This window comes from Gorilla gorilla, chromosome 21 (assembly GCF_029281585.2).
Source record: "Gorilla gorilla gorilla isolate KB3781 chromosome 21, NHGRI_mGorGor1-v2.1_pri, whole genome shotgun sequence".
NCBI lineage: Eukaryota > Metazoa > Chordata > Mammalia > Primates > Hominidae > Gorilla > Gorilla gorilla.
The window spans coordinates 15,350,625-15,364,681 of record NC_073245.2 but is presented as its reverse complement, the minus strand read 5'-3'; the positions used below and the strand labels follow the sequence as shown (position 1 = coordinate 15,364,681).

The 14,057-nt window shown below is 41.2% G+C and overlaps 1 long non-coding RNA gene across 1 annotated transcript; it reads left to right on the top strand.

Moving 5' to 3' along the window:
- The first annotated feature begins 61 nt into the window (after positions 1-61).
- Positions 62-13,830, top strand: LOC129529004 (uncharacterized). Its single transcript, XR_008674374.2, has 2 exons — positions 62-195; positions 13,142-13,830. It is a non-coding gene; the product is annotated as an uncharacterized lncRNA (long non-coding RNA).
- Positions 13,831-14,057: the final 227 nt, after the last annotated feature.

Genomic DNA, 14,057 nt, shown 5'->3' with positions numbered 1-14,057 from the left:
GAATGTGGAGGAAGTGATGGGGTATGAATTCCGAGGCTAGGTCACAAAAGGCATTGTATCTTCCACCTCTTAGATCTCTCTGTCTGCGGAAGCCAGCCACCGCTCTCCAAGGACTCTCAAGCAGCTCCATCTACAGATTCACATGGAGAAGAATTAAGGGTTCCTGCCCATCACCAGCACCACTTTGCCAGCCTTGTAAGTGGGCCACCTTGGAATTGGAGCCTCCAGTTCCTACTGACATCTGACTGCAACATCATGAGAGACCCTGAGTTTGAACCACCCAGCTGAGCTGCTTCTGAGCTAACCCACTGAAACCATGAGAAATAATCATTATTGTTTCAAATCCTAAATTTGGGAGTGATATGTTATATAGCCATATTAACAAGAACTTAACCTTTCTAAGTATTGGGGGCATTTAGGGCTGATATTCATTTGGGAGGCACCTGTACAGCTGTATCAATTGTTCAATTATTTAAATATTTCTAAGTTGCTTGGTAAAAAGTCCTGTGCTTGAATTAACCTGGTCTTGAATTGCAAGCTCCCTGAGGTGCCTCGCAAAGACAAATCAAATCCTCCTCAGAGGAAGGTAACATTATCCTTGCCCTCAAATTATTTCAACAAGCATTTTACAAATACCATGTTCAGCACACAACCAAAGATAAACTGACATATGCTTAAAAACAGAATGTTTTTAGACACCCAGAAGACATCCTTCACTGAGGGCTTATGTGATAGAAAAATTAAGCATATGATGACAATGGATTCAGTGTACGGCACGGAGGAATAAACCAAAAGTTGGGAAAGGTGTAAATGGCCCTAATGGGAAAGGAAAGAGGCTTCCATTGCTTCCCAAGACTGGGACCCATCTCTAAGAATCACAGAGAACAAATCTGTCTCCTTGCTGTTCTCCAGAGGGTAGTTGGACCTCAGATGGGTTAACCAGAGAACCAGGAACCCCAGAGCCCAAACTCCCATTTTTCTGAAAATTCCCATGTCCAAGTTTGGCTGGAGAACATCCAAGTTGCCTCTTCAAGGTAGCCGGCACCATGGACCTTTAAAAGGGACCAAAGTGTTCAGAGGACCAGGAATCCTTACTTGAATGTTCTAGACTGCATGACACCTAGAGATTCATAGAAAACATGACTGAGGGAAAATGCTCCTCTAACCTGAAGGATGGAGACTTAGACCAGCTAGTATCAGATTGAGGGGAAAAAAATGAGGTTTTTTTTTTCACCAAGTATGTAAAAAAATTAAAACCCACTGTAGAATATTAGCAAGATCTTCAACAAGTCTCTCATTATACAGATGAGGAAATTAAGAACCAGGAGGTTAGAAATTCAGTCCCAGCATGCTGACTCACAGAACATATGTGGACTTTTCTTACACTCCACTGCTCTGATGAATATTGTTAAACACTATTTCTTCCTTACTCTTAGGATATCAGGGCCTTGAATGTCACAGACTACCTGGCACTTGTTTCCCAACAAGCTAATATTGACTCACACAAACTGAAAGCCTCAATTTGACATTATTTGTAGCATCCCCTTGTCCTTTTCTTTCTAAACCCAAATTCCAGTATCCACTGCAACCTTCTAGGTAGGCATCCACAAAAGGTCTTTCTTCTGATCCTGCCAGCTCATCATGGTGCATGGTTTTGAGTAGTGCCATAGAGAATATCTTAATTTCTCTGAGCTTTAGTTAAGAGTGATATACACTGGAAACAAGGAGCTTCCTGCTTCCTCTTTGTACATTTTGATAAGAGATTCCCCAGTGGTCGGAATTTGCCAAGGACCCCCAACCCCATTCATGCATGAGCTCTTTTATCCCTAAAGATGACCAAGGAGAGCCTCAGTGCCTCTCTGCCAGTCTTGGGAGGCAGGAATGATCCACATAATTTCAAAGATTTCTCCCAACTCTAAGAACTCTGGTCATATAGGGGGAGGAATGCATTAATTACTAAAAATAATTTAAAAAATCATTTAGTATAATTTCTGGGGTGCCTACTCTGTTTTACCAACTACCCCTTCCACCTCCATCTACCACCACGATTTTCATTATCTTCTCTGCACCTCCATGGCAACCTCTGTCGTGGTCTGGAGAAACTTAGCCTTCAATTCCAACTATCTGTCAAGACCTGAGCAAGTCCACTAACTCCTCTGAAATTCAGGCTCTTCAGTAAATGGGCCTAATGAAGAGGAAAGAGGCTTCCATTGCATCCCAAGACTCGGACCCAGCTCTAGGAATCACTGAGAACAAATTCATCCACATACACTTGCTGTTCTCCAGAGGTAGCTGGACTTCAGATGGGATAACCAGAGAACTAGAACCTCCAGAGCCCAGAGTCTTATTTCTCAAAATTCTCATGTCCAAGCTTGGATGGAGAACACCCAAGTTGCCTCTTTAAGGTGGCCTGAACGATGGACCTATAAAAAGGACCAACATGTTCAGAGGACCAAGCATCCTTACCTAAATGTAAGGCTCTCTTCCTGCATCACGGCATTACTGTTGGGAGGGACTGTATTAGTTTTTTTTCACACTGCTATAAAGAAATACCTGAGCCCAGGTAATTTATAAAGACGTTTAATTGGTCCATGAATCCACAGGCTGTACAGGAAACATGGCTGGGGAAGCCTCAGGAAACTTACAATCATGGTGTAAAGGGAAGCATGGAGAAGGGGAAGCAGGCTTGTCTTACATGGCTGGAGCAGGAGGAAGACAGAGAGGGAGGGTGCTACACACTTGTAAACAACCAGGTCTCATGAGAAGTCTGTCATGAGAACAGCACTAGAAGGATGGTGCCAAACCATTAGAAAGTGCCCCTATGTCCAATCACCTCCCACCAGGCCCCACCTCCAACATTGGGGATTACAATTGAACATGAGATTTGGGTGGACACACAGATCCAAACCATATCAGATAGTAACGAACATGGAGGAGCAGCCCAGTATCCAGCACAAAGGCCCTCAGTAAACAGAAGACTCAGAAGGAGGGCCACCCTGTCTCAGGAGCACTGTTGGCCTGCCCTTCTTTCCTTCAGCCTCCTGGAGGGCAGGGTCTGTGTCTTCTTTATCTGTACCCCGAGCCCCTAGTCCTCATGTCTAGTAGGCACTTCACGAACTCATTACTCCAACATTAGAGGTAGAGAACCAGGAGAGTGGCTAAAAACAAGATTTAGACTCTTCAAGCAGGTAATATAGAAACACAGCCAAATGTTCTTAGAGATGAGTTGTACTTTTCAGCTTTACTTGGCCTTTTAATATGACTGCTACTGCTTTAGCATACGTCAAAATAATTGACCAAGATGGGCAAAAAGTCACTAAGAATGAAAGCACTTCCATTAAGGAATATTTTATTTTCCATGAGGTCTTTGAGAGCTTAGAGAGAAATTGAAGCAATAGTGAAATAATAGGGAGTAGACTGCTGCAATTAAATGTGATTTACCACAACTTAAGTATCACTTTCAGATAGTGTCAAATTAAAGCATTTAAGAAGATTGCTGAAAATAGGAGACTTTTTTCTTATCTAAGTGAAATGCTGGCACACGAGGCCTCCAAAGGGAAACTGCCAGATGCTGCTTTATGTGCTTGACGTGTTTGTGCCTAACATCTCCGTAGTGTTTTTGAATTTTACATTATCTGCAAAATTGCCACTTCATTAGAACTGCCTCAGAAACTCCCTTTTAAACGATGGAGGTAGCCGTCAACGTGCATCTGTGCTGCCCCGTTCTCATTTCAGAAATGTGGGAGTTATTTTCAAAAATACCTTTTTATTTAATCTTGAATTTTGTATGCCTTCAGGAAAAATATTCATTGGTTCAGTAAGTCAGAGGGATGACTTTAAAATCAGTATATTTAATATATCTCTTTGTTTAAACGGTTAGGAGCTAACAGTTCCTGAAGTTCGACCTCATTGCAGTGATATATGGCATAAATTCCCAACATAATTTTGTTTTAGCTTTGACAGTAGTCTCTTACAATTTGAGGTTTAAAAGAATTTGAGTAAAAATGGATATAGAATACCATTTCTTTCTTTCTCTTGCCTTATTGCCCTGGCCAGAACTTCCAATACTGTGTTGGATGGGAGTGGTGAGAGAGAGCATCCTTGTCTTGTGCCAGTTTTCAAGGAGAATGTTTCCAGCTTTGGCCCATTCAGTATGATATTGGCTGTCAGTTTGTCAGAAATGGCTCTTATTATTTTAAAGTATGTTCCTTTAGTACCTACTTTATTGAGAATATTTTAACATGAAGGGATTTTGAATTTTATTGAAGAACTTTTCTGTGTCTATTGAGATAATAATTTGGTTTTTGTTTTTAGATATCTTTATGTGATGAATTACGTTAATTGATTTGCATATATTGAACCAGCCTTGTATCCCGGGGATGATGCCAACTTGATCGTGGTGGATAAGCTTTTTGATTTTCTGCGTATTTGGTTTGCCAGTATTTTAGTGATAATTCTTACATCAATGTTCATCAGGGATATTGGCCTAAAGTTTTCTTTTTTTGTTTTATATCTGCCAGATTTTGGTATCAGGATGATGCTGGCCTCATAGAATGAGTTAGGGAGGAGTCTCTCCTTTTCAATTATTTGGAATAGTTTCAGAAGAAAGGGTACCAGCTCCTTTTTGTATTTCTGGTAGAATTCAGCTGTAAATCCATCTGGTCCTGAACTTTTTTTTGGTTGGTAGGCTATTTATTACTGCCTCAATTTCAGAACTTGTTATTTGTCTATTCAGGGATTCAACTTCTTTCAGTTTTAGTCTTGGAAGGGTGTGTGTGTCCAGGAATTTATCCATTTCTTCTAGATTTTCCCGTTTGTTTGTATAGAAATGTTTATAGTATTTTCTGATGGTTGTTTGTATTTCTGTGGGGTCAGTGGTGATATCCCCTTTATCATTTTTTTATTGTGTCTATTTGATTCTTTTCTCTTAGAGGAAGTAAAATTGTCTTTGTTTGCAGATGACATGATCCTATATCTAGAAAATCCCTTCATCTCAGCCCCAAAGCTTCTTAAGCTGATAAGCAACTTTAGCAAAGTCTCAGGATACAAAATCAATGTGCAAAAGTCATAAGCATTCCTATGAACCACCAAGAGGCAAGTAGAGAGCCAAATCATGAATGAACTCCCATTCACAATTGCTACAAAGAGAATAAAATACCTAGGAATACAGCTAACAAGGGAAGTGAAGGACCTCTTCAAGGAGAGCTATGAACCACTACTCAAGGAAATGAGAGAGAACACAAACAAATGCAAAAACATTCCATGCTTATGGATAGGAAGAATCAATGTCATGAAATTGGCCATACTGCCCAAAGTAATTTATAGATTAAATGCTATTCCCATTAAACTACCATTGATGTTCTTCACAGAATTAGAAGAAACTATTTTAAAATTCATATGGAACCAAAAAAGATCTCATATAGCCAAGATAATCCTAAGGAAAAAGAACAAAGCTGCAAACATCATGCTCCAGACTTCAAACTATACTACAAGGGAACAATAACCAAAATAGCATGATACTGGTACAAAAACAAACACGTAGACCAATGGAACAAAATAGAGAACTCAGAAATAAGGCCGCATATCTACAACCATCTGATCTTTGACAAACCTGACAAAAACAAGCAATGGGGAAAGGATTCCCTATTTAATAAGTGGTGCTGGGAGAACTGGCTAGTCATATGCAGAAAATTGAAGCTGGACCCCTTCCTTACACCTTATACAAAAATTAACTCAAGGTGGATTAAAGACCTAAATCTAAAGCCCAAAACTATAAAAACCCTAGAAGAAAATCTAGGCAGTACTATTCAGGGAATAGGCATGGGCAAATATTTCATGACGAAATCACCAAAAGTAATTGCCAAAAAAGCAAGAATTGACAAATGGGACCTAATTAAACTAAAGAGTTTCTGCACAGCAAAAGAAACTATCATCAGAGGCCGGGCACAGTGGCTCACACCTGTAATCCCAGCACTTTGGGAGGCCAAGGTGGGTGGATCATGAGGTCAGGAGTTTGAGATCAGCCTGGCCAATGTGGTGAAACCCCGTCTCTATTAAAGATACAAAAAATTAGCTGGGCATGGTGGTGCACACCTGTAATCCCAGCTACTCGGGAGGCTGAGGCAGGAGAATCACTTGAACCTGGGAGGCAGAGGTTGCAGTGAGCCAAGATTCCACCATTGTACTCCAGTTTGGGCAACAGGGTGAGACCCCATCTCAAAAAAACAAAAAAAGAAAAAAGGAAACTATTATCAGAGCAAACAGGCAACCTACAGAGTGGGAGAAAATTTTTGTAATGTATTTATCTCACAGAAGTCTAATATCCAGAGTCTACAAGGAACTTAAACACATTTACAAGAAAAAAACAAACAACTCCATTAAAAAGTGGGCAAAGTATATGAAAAAGACACTTCTCAAAGAATACATTCATGCAGCCAACAAACATGGAAAAAAGCTCAACATCACTGATCATTAGAGAAATGCAGATCAAAACCACAATGAGATATCATCTCATGCCAGTCAGAATGGTTTTTATTAAAAAGTCAAGAAACAACAGATGATGGCAAGGCTGTGGAGAAATAGGAACGCTTTTACACTGTTGGTGGGAATGTAAATTAGTTCAACCATTGTGGGAGACAGTGTGGTGATTCTTCAAAGATCTAGAACCAGAAATACCATTTGACCCAGCAATCCCATTGCTGGGTATCTAACCAAAGGAATATAAATAATTCTGTTACAAAGATACATGCACACATATGTTCATAGCAGCACTATTCACAATAGCAAAGACATGGAATCAACCCAAACGCCCATCAGTGATAGACTGGATAAAGAAAATCTGGTATGCATTATACCATGGAATACTATGAAGCCATAAAAAGGAATGAAATCATGTCCTTTGCAGGGATATGGGTGGAACTGGAAGCCATTACCCTCAGCAAACTAATGCAGGAACAGAAAATCAAACACCATATGTTCTCACTTACAAGTGGGAGCTGAACAATGAGAACACAGGGACACAGGGAGGGGAACAACACACACAGGGGCCTGTCGGGGGGTTAGGTGTGGGAAGGGAGAGCATTGGGAAAAATAGCTGATGCAGCTGGGCTCAATACCTAGGTGATAGGTTGATTGGTACAGCAAACCACCATGGCACACATTTACCTATGTAAAAAACTGCACATCTTGCATGTGTACCCCAGAACTTAAAATTTAAAAAGAATGGATATAGATATAAATATGTAAGTATAGATGATATAAACATATTGATATGGGTGGCAAGGTAGGAAAATATTAGTTTCATTTGTAAATTTAAAAAGCAATACACATACACAGAAAAGAGGATTCAGCCTGGGGTTCAACAAATTAGTGTGGTTTATTCCAGGCTGAGGTCAAGGTTTGCTGTGGTTCAAGTGCCTAAAGTTTATTTCCCAGGAAAAAATAAAGTGGAGATTTAAAAGCAGTGGTCAGAAAGGATAACTTTTTTTCTTTTCTTTTGAGACAGAGTCTTGCTCTGTCACCCAGGCTAGAGTGCAATGGCATAATCTCAGCTCACTGCAACGTCTGCCTCCCGGGTTCAAGCAATTCTCCTGCCTCAGCCTCCCGAGAAGGTGGGATTACAGGCATCTGCCACCGCACCCAGTTAATTTTTGTGTTTTTAGTAGAGATGGGGTTTCACCATGTTGGCCAGGCTGGTCTCGAACTCCTGATCTCAGGTCATCCACCTGCCTCAGCCTCCCAAAGTGCTGGGATTACAGGCGTGAGCCACCAAGCCCGGCCAGAACATTTCTGCAATTAGCAAAAGCCAAGGTGAATTACAGTTGATAGTTTGCATGAACAATATTTGGCAAGCTTTATAAAATATGTGGGATATGAACACTTTGTTGATGACAATTTACATCAGATCTTATATAAAATGTTAATATTTTATCTTTTATTCTATAACTTTTTTTTAAACAAGTGAAATGTTTGTTTGTATAGACGTGTGAACATGAAGTTCCTTTTGTATTGATATAACATCCAGTTGTTTGTTTATTGGTTAAAAATGATAATGTTCAACCCCATTGAAGTGAGGTGGGGCAGAAAGATGCTGACCTCAGTAACTTTGGAAATGTTTTAGTGTGTAATACTAAAGGTGAAAAGAACTGAATTTAAGCACTGTACTGTAGTTGATAATATTGCTTCCCATGGGTCAATAATTCTGATACTCATATATATATATATATATATATATATATATATATATATATATGAATTAAATAATTGAGTAAATGAATGGCAAGTGTTGGGAACAAGATTTCTCTCTTTTGGGGTGAAACTTTACAGATAAGCAAGGGAATCAGGAGAATAGAATGATCCATGTGGTAAAGGATTACAGTTGGAGAGATTAGTAGGAACTCATGTCTAGCTTAATATAAATGTAAATGGTTACTCATAGAAATATTTATAGATATGTTTTATATACAGGTGAGTATACATTCATATATTTCCTTGCTTTGTGAGGTGAAAGTACCTGAATGAAACAACACCCAGTAGCCACTAGCACACCTAGCTCCCAGATCTCAGTTTTTGATGCCATTCTTCAGTAAAAGGAAGCAAGGCTGCTTGGAGAAATTGCTTTCAAGGACTGGGGTAGAAAATATACAAGATGAAATTGGAGCATCTTGTAGTGCTTGAAAGTAAGGAAGTGTTGTTTTTGTTGTTGTTGTTTTAAAAAGCATTGATGGGAATATGTCAAAAGGACCGCAGAAGAGCTCTGTTTGTGTGAAAGAGCTCCCAATGACAAAACTGGAATGATTATTTAATTGACACATATTAGATATACATATTTTGGGGGTACATGTGATAATTTGATACATCCATATAATCAAATCAGGATAATCAGATACCATCACCTTAAATATTTATCTTTTCTTTACACTAGGAACACAGCTTGAACAACAAAATAAATAAAATGATGGTGGATTATAAAACAAACTATACTTGTATAAATAAATTACTGAATAAATAAATAAATAGAGAAGATGAGGCAAATATCCCGTGTTGAAGAATTCCAAATAATTGATGTAGATACTGTGCTCTCAAGGAGGGGGCATAAATTTTCACTCCTAAGTGTGGGCTGCTCATAGTGACTTCCTTACAGAGAGCACAGTGTGGTAAAGGGACGGGGTGAAGGGTAACCTTGCTGTGGAGAAATCTGACAAACACATCTTCAGCCATCAAGGTCAACATCAACAGTGAAAGGTCATGTTGTTAGTATGTTCCCTTGATATGTGATGAAAATGGCACGTTACCTTCAGGGTCCTCCTCCTCAAGAAACCAGCCTAATCATGAGAAAAGTGTAAAATTCCAACAGATGGGCATCCTACAAACTACTTGACCAATATACCTCAAAATTATTAAGGTCATAAAAAAAGGAAAGTCTGAGAAACTGTCACATCCAAGAGGAGCCTAAGGGAACATGGTGACCAAGTGTTATGTGATATTCTGGATGGGATTCTAACACCTAAATAGGACATTAGGTAAAAATAAGGAAATCTGAGTAAAGCATGGACATTAGCTAATAATAATAACGTATCAATATTGGTTCATTAATTGTAACAAATGTACCACAGTAATTTAAGATGATAGCCATGGGGGAAACTCGGTACAGGCATATGGGAACACTACTGTTTTCTCAACTCTTCTGAAACTCTAAAACTGTTCTTTAAAAATTCAGTCTATTGTTAAAAACTCAAACAAAATGATACGGGCTATAGGCTGGACTACAATTCAAGGCTATGGACATACACAGAAGAATATTATTAACATTGATTTGACTTATTAACATCAAAGGTATTTAATTTTCCGAAAAGATTTTCAATTGACCAACTTAAACACTTTATTCTCCAAGCATGATCTACACAGTTTGAGAAATATAATAAGAGAAACTGATAAGGTTTTTTCAGCATTGCAATAATCGCCTTAGCTCTTACTTGCCTGTTTAATCCTTACAATAACTCTAGGAGGAATATGCTGTCTCCATTTTAAAGATGAAGAAATTGCAGTTTAGTCGATTGCCCAAGTTTGGACAGTTAGTAAACAATAAACAAAGATTTGAACTTGGGAAGTGTGAATTCTATACCCACAGTCTTAACCCTATGCTGCACACATACCAACATTAACAGCTGAAAATATTCCCAATAACTGAGCTGACTGACTTGCTATATGCTGTTATCAGCAACATAATAGTTAGAAATTGATGGCAGCTATTATGAATAAGGACTTTTGCTTTAGACAAGTTGGTTTGTAGATTATTTTTCTGGCAGAAATCTGAAACCAGAGAACTGTTGACTATTGGATATCCTATGATTTTTTTTAATAGAGACGGGGTCTCACTTTGTTGCCCAGGATGTTCTTAAACCCCTGGGCTGACGCAATCCACACGCCTCAGCCTCCCAAAGTGCTAGGATTACAGGTGTTAGCTACCACACCTGGCTATTTTTTAAAAATCATAAAATGTGTGAAAAAATTACCATGTCAGTAAAAATTCTCTTCATACCAGAATTTGGCATAGTGTAGAAACAGGTTATTATTGAACTTAGAACATCAGGTTTTTGCCTGAAAAATTATTTCTACTTATCAAGAAATGTTCTTGAATGGAAGTGAACATTATGTCCAAGGCACTGATCTTTCATCAAAATAAACTGGAGAAAAATGCTTTTTTGAAAATAAGGACATTGACCTCACTGTTGGCTACTCTTAATGTGTTGTGTGTGAAATTCTGATTAAAGTATGATAACATTTCAAAAATGTTGCTTAACCTAGTATACACTTTCAAGATATAATCTTTGACTAAGGAAGACTCAGTCTAGCCAAAGTCTTTTCTATAATGTGAACATGACTTTCAGATGAAGATGGCGATGGTACCATCAATATTTTGCCTTAAGAAACTTAAGAACTTAATAGAAAAAATTTAAATGTACTCCCTTTAAGGGAAAGCCACCAGCAATTTCTAAACTTAAAGCAGGAAGATGAAAGGATACAATAAATTGTGCCTTCTTATATTCTACAATTCTAGAAGAAACATGAGCCCAACTCCGGGGTTGCACACAGTCATGCCAGTGTGATTTGGGGAGGAATCCTGAGGCTCTAGCCCTGGGCTCCAAGTTTTGATTCCTCAGCATTGGGTACAGAAGGCAGATTGATGCTGCTGGTGTGGAATTTCCTGGGGCCTGACTTCACTAACTCATCACATCTCATCATTCTTCCGTTCTCTCCTCTCTCAGTCCTTTTCTTCAGCTGTTGCACCATTTCTACTTTGTTCAGAGGGATAATGCTGGAAGGTATAGGATGTCAAGTTCACTCTGCTTTTATTTTTTATTCCCTTTGGCAGACAGTTGGCATCTGTGTGAAGATGTGAATGGAGGAGGCAGAGTAGGCAGTGAGTGCCACAGCCACAGCTTGGGTTCTCTGCAGCCCTGGCACAGAAGATAGGAACACCCATGGGGGATGGGGCCACCATGATGTCTTCCCACACAAGAAGTGCCAAGTGTTTTTCTCATGCTTTTCTGGATTGTTCCATGGTGGACAAGTCAGCAGGAGTGAGATGGAGCAGCACAGTAGAGGGGTACCTGGCAAGGCCTGGAGGGAGGAGCCCCTGCCCCAAACATTTCAATGATATCAGGTGACAGCCGTGATTCTCTTAGCACCTGGTCTGTTTTGTCCCAGGCCAGGATATCATTGTACATATTCTCAGCTAAGTGAGCACCAATAGAGGAGAGGGAGAGTCTCATGGAAGTTCCTTCTAAGCCTTTGGCTCTTTTTACCTTCAACAAGGTGTGCCACCTCTTTGTTCCAGCAAGTGGGAAGAACAGTCCGGGCCTCTTTGCACACAAGACTGTGATACGAATGCACCATCACAGGCCCCACAGGGGAGCTGTCCGCTTCCCCACACAGCTGCTAGGGGCTCTTTTGCATGTTCCCAACCTTTCCTGCCTTTATCTGATATTCGTAAGTACAATTGTAGAAAAGGGAAGTGCTTTACGAGTCAGCAAGTGTCAGCAGGTTGAGGATTCTGTAAAGGCATCTTGGAAAATCAAGGAAGGAGACACATGCCTAATTCCTATGCTCTGTTACCCTGGCCTCCAGCAAAGTCCACCCTCGTATCAGAGAGACCCATTGTAGATAAATATGGGCTGCCAAAAGCAAGACAAGCCTCGGGCAAACTGCCCAACAGATGGTTCAACTCTGTGTGTACCAGCCAAGGGCCAATGTGTCAGACAGTAGCTTCTGTTTGTGCCTTAAGTCAGAGTTGTGAATATGATAATTCCGGGATGGCAGGGATCCCACAGTTATGGATGTGGGATGGTTTAGTTCCATCCAAGACAAACTTAGGACATCCTCTTTCAGGGGTTTGAATACACAGCTTTCTCTGCTACCCCCTCGAAGCGTTGGCCACCAGAGCGGAGTGGTTAGAAGGGTGAAGGGCTTTAGACAGGAGGGAAGGAATGTCCTTGCATGGCTTAGAGGATGGGGACCCTAGCCAAGATCTTGGTGCTTTGGCCTGCAGGCAGCATCAGAAGCCAGCCCAGGGAGTGGGCCAGTGGCCTTGTACAGAGGGCTAGTGGTGGCTAAATTTATGTGTCAACCTGACTAGGCTAAGGGATACTCACACAGTGGGTGGAACATGATTCCTAGGTGTGTCTGTGAGGCTGTCCCCTAGAGGTTGGAATTGGACTCAGTGGATTGGGTGAAGATCTGCTCTCACCCGTGTGGGTGGGCACTGTCCAATCCACTGAGGGCCCGAATAGAATAAAAAGGTGGAGGAAGGATGAATTCACTACCTCTACTTGAGCTGGGACATCCATCTTCTCCTTGGACATCTGTGCCCTGCTTCTCAGGCCTTCAAATCCTGGGACTTACACAGACCCCCCACCCCCCGTCCCCCCAAGGCTAGTCCGATTCTCACTCTGTTGGACTTGAACCAAATTACACCACTGGCTTTTCTGGTTCTCCAGCTTGCAGCCAGCAGATGGGAGTACTTCTCAGTCTCCATAACCACATGAGCCAATTCCTATAATAAATCTCCTCATAGCTATTGATCTATAACTATTTATTCTCTGGGAAACCTTTACTAATACAGGGCTCTTGTTTCCCTCAGGTTCCTTAGATCCTGGGATGAGGAGGTGGACCAGCAGAAGGTGGGCTTGGGAAGGCAGCCCGGGGTCCAAATCCTCCTGGCTCTTCAGCTTAGTGGGTTAGTTAACATTCAGAAGCCTTCATCTCCCATCTGCAAAATGGGCATGTCCAACTTAGAAGCTGCCTTGAAGAAAGGGTGTACCCAGCATGGTGCGTGGAGCCTAAGCAATCAGTACTTCAGGACTTCACCCGGCCCCTTTCCAATAACTGCTGCTGTCGCCCTCACAGGATGTCACCTTCAGTGTCTGAAAGCTGGGTTTGATGCGTCTGGAAAGGCACCCCTGACAGGCGTCATTGCCAGGAGCCCCTAATGCCACCAGCAGCCAGCAGGGGACGGCGTCCTCTGCTCGCTCACTTCTGACCCTTCTCTCGTTGCACCTGGAATATGGTGCAGCTGGGAGCAGCCTGGGCTGCGGGGAAGGCTCAGATTTGGGGACGGCCCTTGCCAGTGACTGTGACCTGGGGTGTCTTGGAAACTCCCAGTCTCAGCTTCTCCATTTATAAGATGAGAATGATCATACCAGCCTCAGGCAAGGTTGTTTGTGCATTAGTGAAATCAGACGTATTAAATAAAGTACCACATTGATCGTGGAGTTGTTGAATAACCAAGAACACACCTATCTGTCTCCAAAAAATAAATGTTGAAAAGGATGAGGGCGTGGCTCTATGTTGGGAAGGGAAATAGGGTGCTTGGATGAGAGAATCCTGAGGCATGGGACAGTGGAGGGATCCAGGATAGTTCCATAAGAAAATGTGCTTGCACTATGGTTTCTTTGCAGAGGCTCTTGTGTGCTGGGAGGCTGGCTGGGATGGGGAGTTGGTGGCAGAGAATAGTGTCTGTTTTCTTCCTGGTAACTGGAGAGCTCTGCAACAGAGGA